Here is a 15,995-nt window from a genome sequence, read left to right as displayed (position 1 = left end):
AAGCTGTTGGCCCCTGTAGAGATTTACAGCCTTGGATGCTGTTTATAGGGTTGCTCTGAGTCAGAACCAATTCGATGGCAGTGGGTTTTGTTTTGGGAAGTATCTACCAACTGATATGGTGCTGTAGAATAAGCACTGGACTACTAACCACAAGTTTGGCAGTTCAAACCCACCAGCCACTCTCATCAGAAACCCTATACAGGGCTGCTATGAGTTGGAATTGACTTGGTACTTTACAGCAGCAACAACAAAGGAGACCTGGTGGTATTCAGGCACTGACTGAATGATTGATGGCTGGAACCCACCAGTTGCTCTGTGGGAGAAAAGACCTGGTGATCTTCTCTAATAAAGAGAGCTGTTATTGTTAGGGGCCATTGAGTCCGTTGTGACTCATAGTGACAGAATGAAATATTGCCTCCTCCTGCACCTTCTGCACAATGGGTTTTATGTTTGCGTCCATTGTTGCTGCCACTGTGCCAATTCACCTCATTGAAGGCAGTAAAGATTACAGCCTCAGAAACTCCATGGGGCAGTTGTACTCCATCCCATTGTATTTCGATGAATCAGAATAGACTCAAATGACACACAGCAACCTACCAGTAATTAAAACCTGAATTCTGTCATTAATTTCCATGTGCAATGTAAAACCTGTATATATCAATTTAAATTATTGTTTATTTTATTTTACTGTTTTAGATTGGCAGAATGAGTCATTGCTATATGCCAGAAGGAGTGAATTTAATCTTAATATAAAAATCAGTGTTCAATTAGCAATTGTGTACTTACCAACTAGAACTAAATAACATGTAAGAATAAATCACATTTCCTTGTCCTAATGAATTTTGCATGCAAGCAATCATTCAAGGTAGCAAGTTAAGCTTTGGCACAGGAAGGAAGTAGGACTAGGGTAGGATTTTAAGAAGACAGAGATAAATCATTAAGTGTTAACTGGGATAGAGGAGCCTCACAGAAGACCAACCAACCAATCGGTTGTCCTAGAGCCTATTCTGACTCATAGTGAGTCCCTGTGTGTCTAAGTAGAGAGCTGGGTTCCATAGGAGTTTCAGTGGCTGATTTTTTTTGAAGCAGATTGTCAGGACTTTCTTTAGAGACGTCACTACGTAGACCTGGACAACTTCTGACATTCAGTTTAGTAGCTGAGTGTGTGTGAACCATTTGCAACACCCAGGGAATCCATCACAGAAGAAGGGGCAGTAAATTAAATTATGAGGAGAATAATGAGATGAAAATGCATGTGTTTCATAAGTAAGACTAATAAAAAGCCACATGATCTTTAAGTGTCAGAGTTCCTGGACTCTTACCTAAGTCATTTGGTCCATGCGTACATGTCCAACCACACCTTACAGAGCTTCCACACTCACTATTTTTAGGACTGTGTTCTGTTCTTTAACGACCAAACTCTTTTCTACCTTAAGGATGTTGCCTACTTGTCTATCTGCTTGAAGTGCTCTTTTCTTACATTTCATTTATAAATAGTTATTATACTTTAAGTTTATACATTATGTTTCATATTAATAATCACTTTCTGAGAGCTGTTCCCTGAAATCTGTTAATTTCTATCAGTCTAGTTTCATCCAGATAATAGAGAGAGAATATCTTTTCCATTTATCCGTGTAAGTTGTGTGATTTTAAGTAAGTAACTTAAGCTTTCTGAACTCCATTTGTTCAATTCTGAAACAGGGGAATAATAGTATCTACCTCCTAAGACTGTTTGGGAAAATAAATTAACATGAAATAGCAGCTTAAATACAACTCTTTCTATTGTTTCAGAGTTGTGAAAGAACTCCCCAAATACCTCTGCTTTTAAAATTAAACCATTAAAGCTGGACTGTAGGATAAGCACAGGACTGCTACTTGCAAGGTCAGTTGTTGAAACTGACCAGCTTCTCCTTGGAAACCCTGTACAGGGTCGCTATGAGTCTCAATTGACTTCATGGAACTTAGTAATGACAAAGTTGAACTCTTCACACAGGACTTAAAAGAGAGGTATTCCAAATTTGTTTTTCCAGTCTTATGTGATCAAGGCCCTTCTCTGAACACTCTTGTTTTTAATGGAAGGTGAGGCTGCAGACGCTAATAAAGACATTTTCTTTGGCGAGAACTGCATGAACTATAACTCTGTCTCTACCTTCACTTGTGGAGGCAGCACCAGTATTTTCCCTACAACTTCAGTTTAGCGAGAGGGATTCAATAGATTGAGGTGATTTGGAACTCTTGACACAGCTCTCTGTAGTTTTTAGGATCAGAAATTCTGATAGTTGCCTCTGTCTGAAAAATGAAAAGTGAGAAACTGTCCAGAGTCACTCTACCTGGGAACAGAGTAAAGCTTGGATGCTGCACTGGGAGGCAGTTTAAATTTCTGTGACAACAGAGAAAAGTACATGTTTCTTGAGAACTAAATGTGTATCAAGAAAAGGGAAGCTGGCCAGGAATCATTTTCAAAGAGACTGTACCCCAAGGGACTACCAGGATCATAACAGAAGAGTGGACCCCTGGAAGCCAAGACCTGAGGGAAAGAATGTTATTGTTAGGTTCTATTCAGTCAGTTCCAACCCATAGTGGCCCTGAATAGTGTTTCTGAGGAGCAACTAGTGAGCTTGAATCACTGAACTTGTGGTCAAACTGAATTTGCAGTCCATTGTATTAACCCATAGCCCACACTAGGACATGTGGCCAATCTTGAGGAAGCCTTAATTCCATCCAAGAAACCATAGTTGAGGTTGTCAGCCTCAGAGAAACTCACAAATGCCTCAGAAAGAAGAGCAAAAGATTAAACTGCCCTCCCAAAGGCGTATCAAAGCTAGATTGCAATTATACTATAAAACTGTGCCCTCTTTCTGTTACTCCCCTCTTCTGCTCTGCCCCAGAAAGGTCAGAAAAAATACAGATTGGTAGCAAAGAAGCTGAACAAAGAAGCAAACTGCATTGCCTCTCCATTCAGCTCTACATTTTAACAAGGTGTACACATGATCGATGTAGACCCAGATATATTGAATGTAGATTCTTACTCAATATATCTGGGACAAAGGCAGATTCTCAGCAGAGTTCAAACCAGAATGAACCAGTTCAAAGGCCTGAATTTCTTGTCTTGAAGTAAGGATGGAGTGGGGTAAGGGAGACATTGTAAGTCAAATAAGACTTTAAAATTATTATTTTAAAGCATTATGTAATTGGTAAGCTCTGAGTAGACTTTTGATTACTAATATAAGTAGTATGCTTGAGAGTGTATCAAAGGGAGGGAGAAATCAGTCTTTAGAGGGGTTTGTGGGAGAGCAAACAAAATTGTATTCTGTTTTTATCAAAGTCAAGTTCATTCAACAAACTAGGTGTGAATGCATGCACAATACTTTACATAGCACTGGAGCTCAATGAATGGTGAGGATCTAAATATCTACTACCTAGCTTTGAGTCTATTCGGACTCATAACGACCCTGTACAGGGCTTCTGTGGGTTTAAATCCCTAAGGCAGCATAAAGTCACATCTTCGTCCCTTGGAATAGCTGGCAAGTTCAAACTGCTGACCTTGCAGTTAGCAACCTAGTGTGTAACCCACTATACCACCAGGTCTCCTATATAGCAGGTACTTCTTGTTGTTGTTGTTGTCAGGTGCCATCAAGTCGGAACCGACTCATAGTGACCCCATGCACAGCAGAACGAAACAATGTCAGATCCTGGGCCAACCTCACTACCGCTGCCACACTTGAGTCCATCAATGATGCCACCTGGCCAATCCATCTCGTTAGGGGTCTTCCTCTTTTTCTCTGACCCTCCACCTTACTCAGCATGGCATCCTTCTCCAGTGACTGTTTCCTCCGGACAATATGTCCAAAGTATGAGAGACGAAGCTTAGCCATCTTGGCCTCCAAGGAGCACTCTGGTTGCACTTCTTCCAAAACAGATCTATTGGTTCTTTTGGAAGTCCATGGAACTTTCATTATTCTCCTCCAACACCACAACTCAAAAGCATCAATTCTACAATCTTCCTTATTCACTGTCCAGCTTTCGCATCCATATGAGGCTATTGAAAACACCATGGCTTGGGTCAGGCACACCTTAGTCCTCAAGCTGACATCTCTGCTCTTCAATACTTTAAAAAGTTCCTGTGCAGCAGATTTGCCCAATGCAATACGTCGTCTGATGTCTTGACTGCTGCTTCAGCGAGTGTTGATAGTTGATCCAAGAAGAATGAAGTCCTTGACAACTTCAATCTTTTCTCCATTGATAAGAATGTTGTTTATTAGTCCAGTGGTGAGGATTTTTGTTTTCTTGGCATTGAGATGTAATCCATACCGAAGGCTGTGCTCTTTGATCTTCATAAGTAAATGTTTCCGGTACTTGGTATATATTACTTCTCTGTTTCCTCTTTTCTATGACAAGCTCTTCCAAAAGCATAACATAAACTTTTGAATAATGTTGAAACTCTTCCTTGACTATCCCACATAATATTTCACGCTAAAATAACTTTTCACTGAGTTATTTCCAGAATAAAATTCTAGATGGATCCCTCAATATGATTTAGGATGTAAGAGCAAGGAGGTTCTAGAAAGCTTCCTTATCTAATGAATAAAATTCAGTAGCATGTAAATTTGCATTCAGTGTGTTATATCTGTCTTCTGACAGGAGACAGTAAGTAGTCAGAAAGAAACAAAAGAGTCAGAGGCCAGTGCCCTCCATAAATCAGAAAAAGTCTCCTGATAGATCTGATGACAGGCCTATCTGACATCCTGCAATTGAGCATGGATGAGGCAGGAAGTCACTTCACATCTTTTCTGGTGAACTTTCTGCAGACTTACGTAAACTGATTCTATCTGTAAAATAATTGCCCAATGGCTGCATTGTGCAACCGGTGAACAGGGCTTAACCAATGACCAAACTGAACCACTAGAGCAGGACCTCCTAGCCTCTGCCTGAGCCCTTTCAGATAGTGAGTTTACCACACAATGACGCCCTCTGGTGTAGCACTGGGTAATGTGCATTGTTTGCAAGCTTTTATTTTCACTAAGCCAATCTTTGCTGCTCAATCACATCTCCTCTCCCTACTTCTGCTTTCTAGGTTGACCAAAGTTCTTTTGTATAACAACTCATTAAGTATTTTTCTCATTTATTCAACAACTATTCATTGAGCACTTACTCAGTGAGAGCTGCAACTATAGGTGCTTGGGGTACAGTAATGAACAAAACAAAATCTCCTGCTTTCCTAGAAATTATAATCTATAAAAAAATATGTAACATTTGTAATAGATGCCAGGTATGAAGGAAAAGAAAACCCACAAGAAAGTGAATGAAACAGCCATGTAAAATCATGGGGAAAAGTGTTCTAGTGAGAAAGAACAAAGGCCCTAGGCAGGAGCATACTTAGAATATTAGAACAGCAAGAAAGCCTGTGTGAGTGAGTGTAGCATCTCAACAGGAAGACTGATGAGGGATAAAATGAGAGAGGTAGTCAGAGACTGGTATAGTAAGGCTTCACAGAAGCTAGTGGATAATTTGAGGGTCCTGGTGTGGCGTTGTAGGTTAATAAAGAGTTGGTCAAATTGGACCATGAAGTCGGATTAAACCCCAAGGTTGTTAGTTCAAGCTTACCTGCTGCTCCTTGGAAACCCTATAGAGGGTCCCTATGGGTTGGAACTGACTCGAGAGCACTCAACAACAACAACAACAACAACAGTGAATAATTGGATATAAACAGAGAGCTGATATAATATGATTTCATGTTTTACAAATATCACTCTGGGTGCTGTATGAGAATAGACTGGATGGGGAGTGGGGAGAAAAGGGGACAAAGTAAAAATAGAGAGACTAGTTTGAATACCACAACAGGAGTCTGGACAAGACATGGCTTGTACCACACAGCAAGAGCAGAATTGGTAAAATTGATCTGTTTCAAGATTTAAGTTGAGGGTAGTATCAAGAGGATATGCTAATGAAGTGAACATTGGGTGAGATTCAAAAACAGAAATCCAGGAGAAGGCCCACCTTTGGCCTAAGGAACTGGGCACCATTTAATGAGTGAGGGAAGACTCCATGAAGAGCTGGATTTTGAAAATGAAATTGAGTTGTGTTTTACATATGTTACACTTAAAATGTCCATTAGATAAATAGCATATAGATGATTATATTAAATGCATAGTGTAGAGATGCAGTTTAAAGTCATAGGACCAAATAGACTAACTAGGAGATGTAACTAGAAACATAAGGAGGTACCAGCAATGAACTATAAAGGTGCCCTAGGCTTAAGAGAGAAAATAAAGGCAAGATCCAAGACCTCTAGTATTTCTCTTCCTAACAAATTTTGAAATCATATTTTTGGAAAGTCAAATTAATTTTCTTTATGGAGAAATATATAATATCTTTCATGAAAATGAGACGTTATTGCCAAGACTTGAAAACCAATGTAGAACAAATAAGCTAGACAATTATTATGAAAACTGTCTAATGGATCAAATGTTCCACTCTACTAGATGTCACATCCAATTCCATTACTAATATCCTTAACTCAAAGGTATCATGAATACAAATGACAGGACCAAAACAAGCTTTTCAAAATCAATTATTCCATTTGGCATGGACCTGTTCTTACTAATTATGTTTCTTTCCTGAGAAATAACATTGAATTTATAACTAAAGTCCTGAAATTTTGTTGTTTTTCTTGTTTTCTTAAGTTGCCAAAGTTTTCTTTATGAAAGTTATAAAAGAAAAGTTTGAACTAAACGTTTTAAGTTGTGAATTACAATGAGGAATTTACCAACTAATTTAATGAAGGAGGTAAACCAGGCATGATTCCTCATCGAGTAGGTTCACAGTGCCTTCAGTGAATGAATACAGACAAATTTCTAAGTGATGAAGGAGAGACAAGGAAGGGAGAATTCATTTACATCAACGAGTTGGTGAGCTGCCAAACACTCAACTTTCATATTTGGTTTCCAAGGACTCATCCAAAGTATAGTAAATGAGAAAGTTTCAAACTGTAGTAGTCACTCATGTCAGACATAAGGATGTTAGGTCCAATATGAATTCCCAGGAAACAAAAGGTCATTTCGGAAGAATGTGTGAAGATGTACACAATTTATTCTCAGAAAAAAAATGTGCTCATGACTCAATTATGTATAACTGATTCTATTCATTAATAAGTGAACCAGCTGGTACCATCATTTACATTTCAAAGGGCTTCAACTGGAAATTGATCTTTTCTCCAATCAGTTACTTAAGTAGTATTATTATTAAATAAAACTCCTTGTCTTTTACTCCTAACATAGCATGAGATTTTCTTTGACATTTATGGTATCTGAAGTGGGATTTTATAGGTGCATTATTTTTCCTAATCCCTATGGTGTCTGAACATGGATATGGTATCTGCTAAGTCAATTTGAACCCTCTACTTCTGCTGCAAATTCTCAGGAATACTTTAAAGCAAAATAAACCTCTCAAATCTGAGCTACACTCCCTTGCATTTATAGCTCTTTATTGAAGAGTTGTTTTGGTTCTTGCAAGTAAAAGTCAGTTTTCAATGTCATTGTATAATATGGAATATAGTGTCAAAAGGAGATGTGGAGTTAGCTTTTGGGACTCATAGTGGTTACAAATCGGGCTGCAAACTTCAAGGTCAACAGTTCAAAATTACCAGCTGTTTCTAAGGAGAAGGATGAGGCATTCTGCTCCCATAAAGATTTACAGTCTTGGAAACCCTGTACACGGTTGCTATGAGTCGGAACTGACTCCACGGCATACAGCCACCACCACCACTAACTGTGTAAGCATACCTAATCATGCATATTCATTTCTTTCTGACATTAACATCACTCAAACAGTTTGAAAATCAGCGGCTACTTTGTAGTTCTTTTGATGTAAGTTTTGGATCTAACTTTTCTATGTAGCAAATTAGAGAACCAAGGCTTCCAGAAAAAACAGTCCTGGGGGAAAGTCCATTTTAATTGGCATACAGAGATTTCTAAAAGACCTGAAGAGTCCTGGTGTGGCACTGGACTGTTAAGTACAAGGTCAGCAGTTCAAACTTACTAGCTGCTCTCAGAAACCCTATATAGGGTTGATATGAGTCAGAACTGACTCAATGGCAGTTAACAACAACACAAGACATGAAAGCAATAAACTTGCTTACTTGCAGGACACTGTCTCTAAATTAACTAAGCAGAATAAAGAACTACAATGTCAATTTTCAGCACTCACCTTTTCTGATCCCCTGCTTGCTACTACCTTTTTGAAGCCTTCTTTGCCTTCCTACTCCACTGATAATACTAAAAAAATAAAACCCAAACAGAAAATAAAGCCTTGCCTGAAAAGCCCTTTAAAATTTCCCCCATCAATGATTCAAAAAATTCTCATTGTATCACTTTTGCCCTGGAGACTTGCTCAGAATTCAAAGCCTTGTGACTTAGCAAACCTCTAAACAAATTTTCTGAAGAATTTTAATTGTTGTTGAAGCCTAGCAGCCTTGGTTCCCCCTACTTCTATGACTTTATTGACATGATAACTGGCCACAAGCATAGTGGAAATATCTCAAAGACAGTTTAGTTTTAAATACTGGTTTAAAAATCCCAGCGACCTGATGGCAGGCTCTCAGACCATTAGTAAAAAACTGCTAGAGACAATTACTAAAGACTTTCCTCCACTAATTAACTGGATTAAAATTATTTTTATCTTATAGAAAAGATAAAAACATTTATGATTATCAGACTCAGCTGTTCCAGAAGTTTGATCACATTCTGGACTCCATTGGACCAGACTCACTGCCTCTCATGCTTTCAATGATACTTTCAAAGTGAGTTTTAAACCTCAGATCTCAACCTTAAGAAAGCAATGTTGATTGAACTGGGAGACAACTCCTATCATTGAGTTAAACAACTTAGTTCACAAACTTTCCAGACTCCTGAGCTGAACAGGTGTCTAAGACTAATAAATTAGTGGCACACAACTACTATCTCCCAGTAAAAGAAAAATGCTAAACCTTCCAATGACGCATACAGGGGTATATATCACTATTATAAAAAAACCCAGACATGGAAAAATTGATACTATAAGTTAAAAAATTACAGGCTTTGCTGTTGCTAAATGTCATCAAGTCGGTTCCAACTCATAGCAACCCTACATAGTATTTCCGAGGTGTAAATCTTTGTGAGAGTAGAAAGTGTCATCTTTTTCCCATGATGCTTGTTTGCAGTCCAGTGCTTATCCTACAGAACTAGTGTGTTCCCAAATGACTTACATATCCTACTCTTCAAAAAAATTCCACAATCTAATTCATAATGAAAGGGCTCTAGGAATGAAAAGGGACTTTTCTTGTGGTGGCTCTTAATCTGTAAGGAGTACCACATAATTTATTCATGAGGAATCTTGCAAATTTTTAATGAACATTGTATCTTCGCTGCCTGCTATAACTCTTCCTATTTACAAAAGTCCCTACTTCAGAGACCTAACACTGCAAAACTTGTGGGGGTCCACAATCAGGAATAAATGTTGATTCATTCCCAACCTATTCTGATATCTCTGCATCTTATTGCAGACTTACATTTGTTTTGGCTTAGTTCTGATACCCCTTTCAATCTACTGGGAAGAGATATTTTATCTAAATTGAGTTGCCACTACAATTTAATGAAAACAGTAAAATATTGCGTCTGCTCAATATCGTTAAGTCAATAGAGACAGACTCTTAATTAGAAATTGTTCAGGAAGAAGAAGCCATTTGCTATATGTGTTTGTTATGCCTCTCCAAAAGTAACTCATTCTAGTTTTCTCCCTTTTGACCTCTTTTCTCTAGTTCTTGATACCTTATGGGCCACCACATCCACAGGTGGAGGTTGAGTATTTTTCAGGTGAATGGGTTACAATTCAAACAGATTTATCTAAACCTCTGACAGAAATTACCCAGTATCCATTCAAATGAGAAGTAAAGCAAAAGAAGGACAAGCTCCCATCACACAAATTTCCTTTCCAAATTGTAATTGTAATACTTCAGTTCTTCCAGTTCAAAATCTAATTCATAGGGGCTGTAGATTTGTTCAAAATTTTCATGCAATAAACTCTATTGTTATTTCTATTCTCCTACTAGTCCTGAATCCTCATTTATTACTTTGCAATGTCCAAGAAATTTGGAAGACAACTATCTGGCCGACTGATTGGAAGAGATCAATATTTATGCCCATTCCAAAGAGAAGTGACCCAACGGAATGTGGAAATCATCAGACAATCTCTTTGATATCTCAAGTGAGTAAAGTTTTGCTCAAGGTAATACAGCAACGGCTACAATCATACATTGACAGAGAACTTCCAGAGGTTCAAGCTGGATTCAGAAGAGGCCGTGGAACGAGAGGTATCATTGCTGATGTCTGATGGATCTTGGCTGAAAGCAGAGAATATCAGAAGGATGTTTACCTATGCTTTATTGACTATGCGAAGGCTTTTGATTGTGTGGATCATGACAAGCTATGGACAACATTGAGAAGTATGAGTATTCCAGAACACTTAATTGTACTTCTGAGAAATCTGTACCTGGACCAAGAGGCAGTTGTTCGAACAGAGCATGGGAACACTGAATGCTTTAAAATTGGGAAAGGTGTGCGACAGGGTTGCGTTCTTTCGCCATTCTTGTTCATTATGTATGCTGAACAAATAATATGAGAAGCTGGGTTCTATGAAGGAAAACGTGGTGTCAAGATTGGAGGAAGACTTATTAACAACCTGAGATATGCAGATGATACAACCTTGCTTGCTGAAAGTGAAGAGGACTTAAAATATTTACTGATGAAGATCAAAGAGCACAGCCTTACGTATGGATTACAACTCAATGTAATGAAAACAAAAATCCTCACCACTGGACCAATAAACAGCATTTTTATCAATGGAGAAGAGATTGAAGTTGTCAAGGACTTCATTCTTCTTGGATCAACTATCAACACTTGCAGAAGCAGCAGTCAAGACATCAGACGACGTATTGCATTGGGCAAATCTGCTGCACAGGAACTTTTTAAAGTATTGAAGAGCAGAGATGTCAGCTTAAGGACTAAGGTGCGCCTGACCCAAGCCATGGTATTTTCAATAAGCTCATGTGGATGCGAAAGCTGGACAGTGAATAAGGAAGATCGTAGAAGAATTGATGCCTTTGAGTTGTGGTGTTGGAGGAGAATACTGAAAGTTCCATGGACTGCCAAAAGAACCAATAGATCTGTTTTGGAAGAAGTGCAACCAGAGTGCTCCTTGGAGGCCAAGATGGCTAGGAAGAAGAAGCCTCTCATACTTTGTTGTCTCTCATACTTTGGACACATTGTCCGGAGAGAACAGTCGCTGGAGAAGGATGACATGCTGGGTAAGGTGGAGGGTCAGAGAAAAAGAGGAAGACTCCCAAAAAGATGGATCAGCCAGGTGACATCATTGATGGTGTCAAGTGTGGCAGCGGTAGTGAGGTTGGCCCAGGATTGGACATTGTTTCATTCTGCTGTGCATGGGGTCGCTATGAGTCGGTTCCGACTTGATGGCACCTGACAACAACAACAATGTCCTTTCAGACAACTCATTTTAAGATTATGGATTTTTGCAGCACCCTTTTCAATATTCCAGTGTACACTAAAGTCATTATTTGTTTACTTTTACCTGAGAAAATCATCATTTACTTGAAATATAATGCCCCAAAGACTTAATGAATCTACCTTTTATTTTTCTCAGATAATGCATGTAGATTTTCAGGCTTTACAGCAAAGAAATTTCTTAAAAACATCATAGCCAACTGATGAACACTAAAACCTCTTTGCAGTAAACAGAGAACTCATTACACTGGCTAAATCACATCAATACACTGTTTTATTGTGGATACAAGCCAAATGAAATTTTTGAAACTTCAAATTTTCTCCATTTATCATGATATTGATATCATGATATTGGACCCCAACAATATCAGCACTGGTAATTACTTGGGATTAAATGTTAAAGTTGAAAAGAAAAAGAAGGATCAGTAACTGTAAAATTTGGTCTTGGTGATAGAAATGTTGCTGAAGATCGAATAACAGAATTTTGCAAGACCAACAACTTTTTCATTGCAAATACCTTCTTTAAACAACACATGGACCTCAACAAATGGAATACACAGGAATCAGACTGACTATATATAGTAGAGAAAATAAAAATAATCAGCTAAAACAAGACCAGGGGAAGACTGTGGAACAGACCATAAATTGTTCACATGCATTTTCAGGCTGAAGCTGAAGAAATGAAAACACGTCTACAAGAGCCAAAATATGACCTTGAACACATTCCGACTGAGATCATCTCCAGAACAGATTTGAAGCAATAGACACTAATAAGCAAAGATCAGAAAAGTTATGAGATGACATCAAGAACATTATACAATTAAGCAAAAGGCCATTAAAAATACAGAAAAGGAAAAAAATGCCAAAATCAATCTTAGAAGAGACTCTGAAAACTTGCTGATGAGCACAGAGAAGCTAAAGCAAATGAAAGAAACGAGGAGGTAAAAGAACTGAATAGAAAATTTCAATTTGCAGCTCAAGAAGTCAAGTAGTATAATGAAATATGTAAATTCCTGGAGTTAGAAAATCAAAAGGAAAGAACACGTTGAGAAATTCTCAAGTTGAAATGATGGAAGAAAATAATTCAGGCCCCAGTTGTAATGTTGAAGGACTACATGGGCAAAATAGTGAATGATGTAGACAGAATAAAAATAAGATAGAAGGAATACACAGTCACTTTACCAAAAAAAAAGTTGATTTTCAACCATATCAAGAGTTGGATATGATAACCATTTCATATTACTGAAGGAAGTTCAAGCTACACTGAAGGTATTGGTGAATACCAAAGCTCCAGGAATTGACAGGCTACAATATGAAAACTATCAACAAATAGATGCAGCACTGGAGGTACTCACTCATCTATGCCAAGAAATTTGGAAGACAGCTGCCTGCCCAATCTATTAGAAAAGATTCATATTTATGCCCTTTCCAAAGAGAGGTTGCCCAACAGAATGGGGGAATTATCGAACAATATCATTAATGTCACATGCAAGTAAAAGTTTGCTGAAGATAATTCAAAAACAACGGAAACAGTACATCGACAGGAAGCTGCAAGAAATTCAAGCTGGATTCAGAATAAGATGTGGAATGAGAGCCATTCCTCAAGTCAGATGGATCTTGGATGAAAGCAGAGGTTACCAGAAAGATGTTTACTTTTGCTTTATTCACTATGCAAAGGCTTTCCACTATGTGGCTCATGACAAAGTAAGGGTATCTCATTGTGAAAAATGGGTATTCCAGAACATTCATTGTGCTCATAAAGAACCTGTACAGACCAAGGTGAAACTGAATGGTTTAATATTAGGAAAGGTGTGTGCCAGGATTGTATAATTTTACCACACTTATTTAATATGTATGCTGAACAAATAATCTGAGAAACTGGATTAAATGAAGAATAACATAGCATCATGACTGAAGAAAGGGGCATTAACAACCAACCTGAGATATGCAGACGATACAACCTTACTTGTCAGAAGCAAAGAAGACTTAAAATATTTACTGATGAAGATCAAAGACTACAGCCTTCAGGACAGATTGCACTTCAATGTAAAGAAAATGAGAATCCTTACAATGATTAAGGGAGAAAAGGTAAAAGTTGTTAAAACTTCATTTTGCTTGTATACACATTCAACATTCATGGAAACAGCAGTCAAAAAACCAAATGACATATTGCACTAGGCAAATCTTCTTCAAAAGATCTCTTAAAAGAACAAAGATGTCAATTTGAGGACAATGGTGCTTCTGACCCAAGCCATCCTATTTTCAGTAGTCTCACATAACTGTGAAAGTTTGACAATGAATAAGAAAGACCATTGAAGAGTTGATGCATTAGAATTATGAGGTTGGGGAGTGAGATTAAATGTATTATTTAATACTTTTAAATATGCATTTATTGTAAAGTAAGGTGCTCTGGTAGCATAGTGCTTACGAGTCGGACTGCTATCCTCAACATCAGCAGTTTGAAACTACCAGCTGTCCCATGGAAGAAAGAGGAGATTTTCTGCTATGGTAAAAGTTTACAACCTTGGAAACCCTATTCAGGGGCACTCTGGGTCAAAACCGACTCCACAGCACACCACCATTTTAAAGTATTAAGCAAATAATGCTAAACTGCCAAACACTGTGTCTTAGAAGTCAGTATGGCAAAATTTCATCATCATACTTTAGACATGTTATTGGTAAGAGACAATCTCTGGAAAAGGACATCATGCTTGGTAAAGAGGTCAAGACCTCCAAGGACATTGAATGACAAAGTGGCAACAGCAATGGGATCAAGTGTAACAACAATTTTGAGGATGAAGCAGGACCAAGCAGTGTTTTGTTCTTTCGTGATAGGAGTGCTAATTGTTGTTGTTGTTGTTTTCAGGTGCCATCGAGTCGGAACCGACTCATAGCAACCCCATGCACAGCAGAATGAAACAATGTCCAATCCTGGGCCAACCTCACTACTGCTGCCACACTTGAGTCCATCAATGCTGCCACCAGGCCAATCCATCTCGTTGGAGGTCTTCCTCTTTTCTTCCAACCCTCTATCTTACCAAGCATGATATCCTTCTCCAGTGACTATTCCCTCCTGACAATATGTCCAAAGTATGAGACACAAAGTTTAGCCATCTTGTCCTCCAAGGAGCACTCTGGCTGTACTTCTTCCAAAACAGATCTATTGGTTCTTTTGGCAGCCCATGGCACTTTCAGTATTCTCCTCCAACACCACCATTCAAAGGCAAGGGGTGCTAGTAGTTGGAACCAATTAGATGGCACCCAACAACAAGATTCTTCCCTAATTCTTTTAAATCTGAGGTCCAAACCATTTGGACCTCATAAACTTACCCCCATGACATAATTGAAGCTCTGCTGGATAAGCACTGGACTGGGAAACATAAGGTCTTCATTTTGAGCTCACCAGCTGTTCTCAGAGAGAAATATGAGGCTTTCTGCTCCCACAAGTATTTACAGCCTTGAAAACCCTATACAGCATTTCTGTGTGTCAGAAATAACTTGCCGATACTTAACAGCAACAAAAACAACAACATCATGACATAATTAATGCACAATTTAATGTGTGACAAATGATATCTTGTATTTTTAATTTGAAATTTTATAAGGAATAATGCTAATAAATAGATTGAGTATATGTATTTTACTCTGGCTTGTTTTTATTTTTCTTTAGTTTATTTTTCAACATTTTTTTGTGAATTGAGTGAAGGTTTACAGAGCAAATCATCAGTTTTACATTCAACAAGTCATACTCTTTGCTTCATTACATGGTTTCAATACCTTCTGTGTACCAACAGTTAACAGTATTTACCTCTATTCACTTCACCTCTTGCATTCCTCCTTGTGTCTCCCTCTACCTTCATCTTTCCTTTGCTAACCTCTCTCCTTGTATATTGCCTGCCCTGTCACCACTGTTAACATGTGTCTATTACCCTTTTGCCTATGAATACTTTTCCCTCCCCCACAACCACTTAATCATCATAGATTAAGAAAAACGTTTTACAACATGGCATCATACAATATCTGTCCTTTAATGATTGACTAATTTCACTCAGTATAATGTACTCGATTCAACCATGTTGTGAAATTTTCCACAGATTCATCAATATTCTTCAACATTTTATAATATTCCATTGTGTGTATATACCAAAGTTTGTTTAACATTCTTCTGCTGATTTGTTGTTATTGTTGTTAAGTGCCGTCGAGTCAATTCCTACCCATATCGGCCCTGTGTAGGGTTTCCAAGGAGCAGCTGGTGAGCTTGAACCACTGACCTTGAAGTTCAAACAACTTTGTAGTCTGACGCATTAGCCCACAGCGCCACACCAGGACTCCTCTGCTGATTTAGGCTGCCTCTTTTTGATATGTATGTCTGTTACAGACAGCATATTGAAGGATTCTGTTTTCTTATTCATTATGTTCTCTATGCCTTTTTTTTTTTTT

The 15,995-nt window shown here is 38.2% G+C and overlaps 1 protein-coding gene and 1 pseudogene across 1 annotated transcript in view; both read right to left on the bottom strand.

Moving 5' to 3' along the window:
* Nucleotides 1-4,857, bottom strand: part of LOC102832753 — a 7,006-nt pseudogene extending 2,149 nt beyond the window's left edge.
* Nucleotides 1-15,995, bottom strand: part of DLG2 (discs, large homolog 2 (Drosophila)) — a 1,151,973-nt gene that overhangs the window by 778,544 nt on the left and 357,434 nt on the right. The window lies entirely within an intron of this gene.

Source organism: Chrysochloris asiatica, unplaced genomic scaffold (assembly GCF_000296735.1).
Source record: "Chrysochloris asiatica unplaced genomic scaffold, ChrAsi1.0 scaffold00074, whole genome shotgun sequence".
Classification (NCBI taxonomy): domain Eukaryota; kingdom Metazoa; phylum Chordata; class Mammalia; order Afrosoricida; family Chrysochloridae; genus Chrysochloris; species Chrysochloris asiatica.
This window is presented reverse-complemented; position numbering and strand designations above follow the sequence as displayed.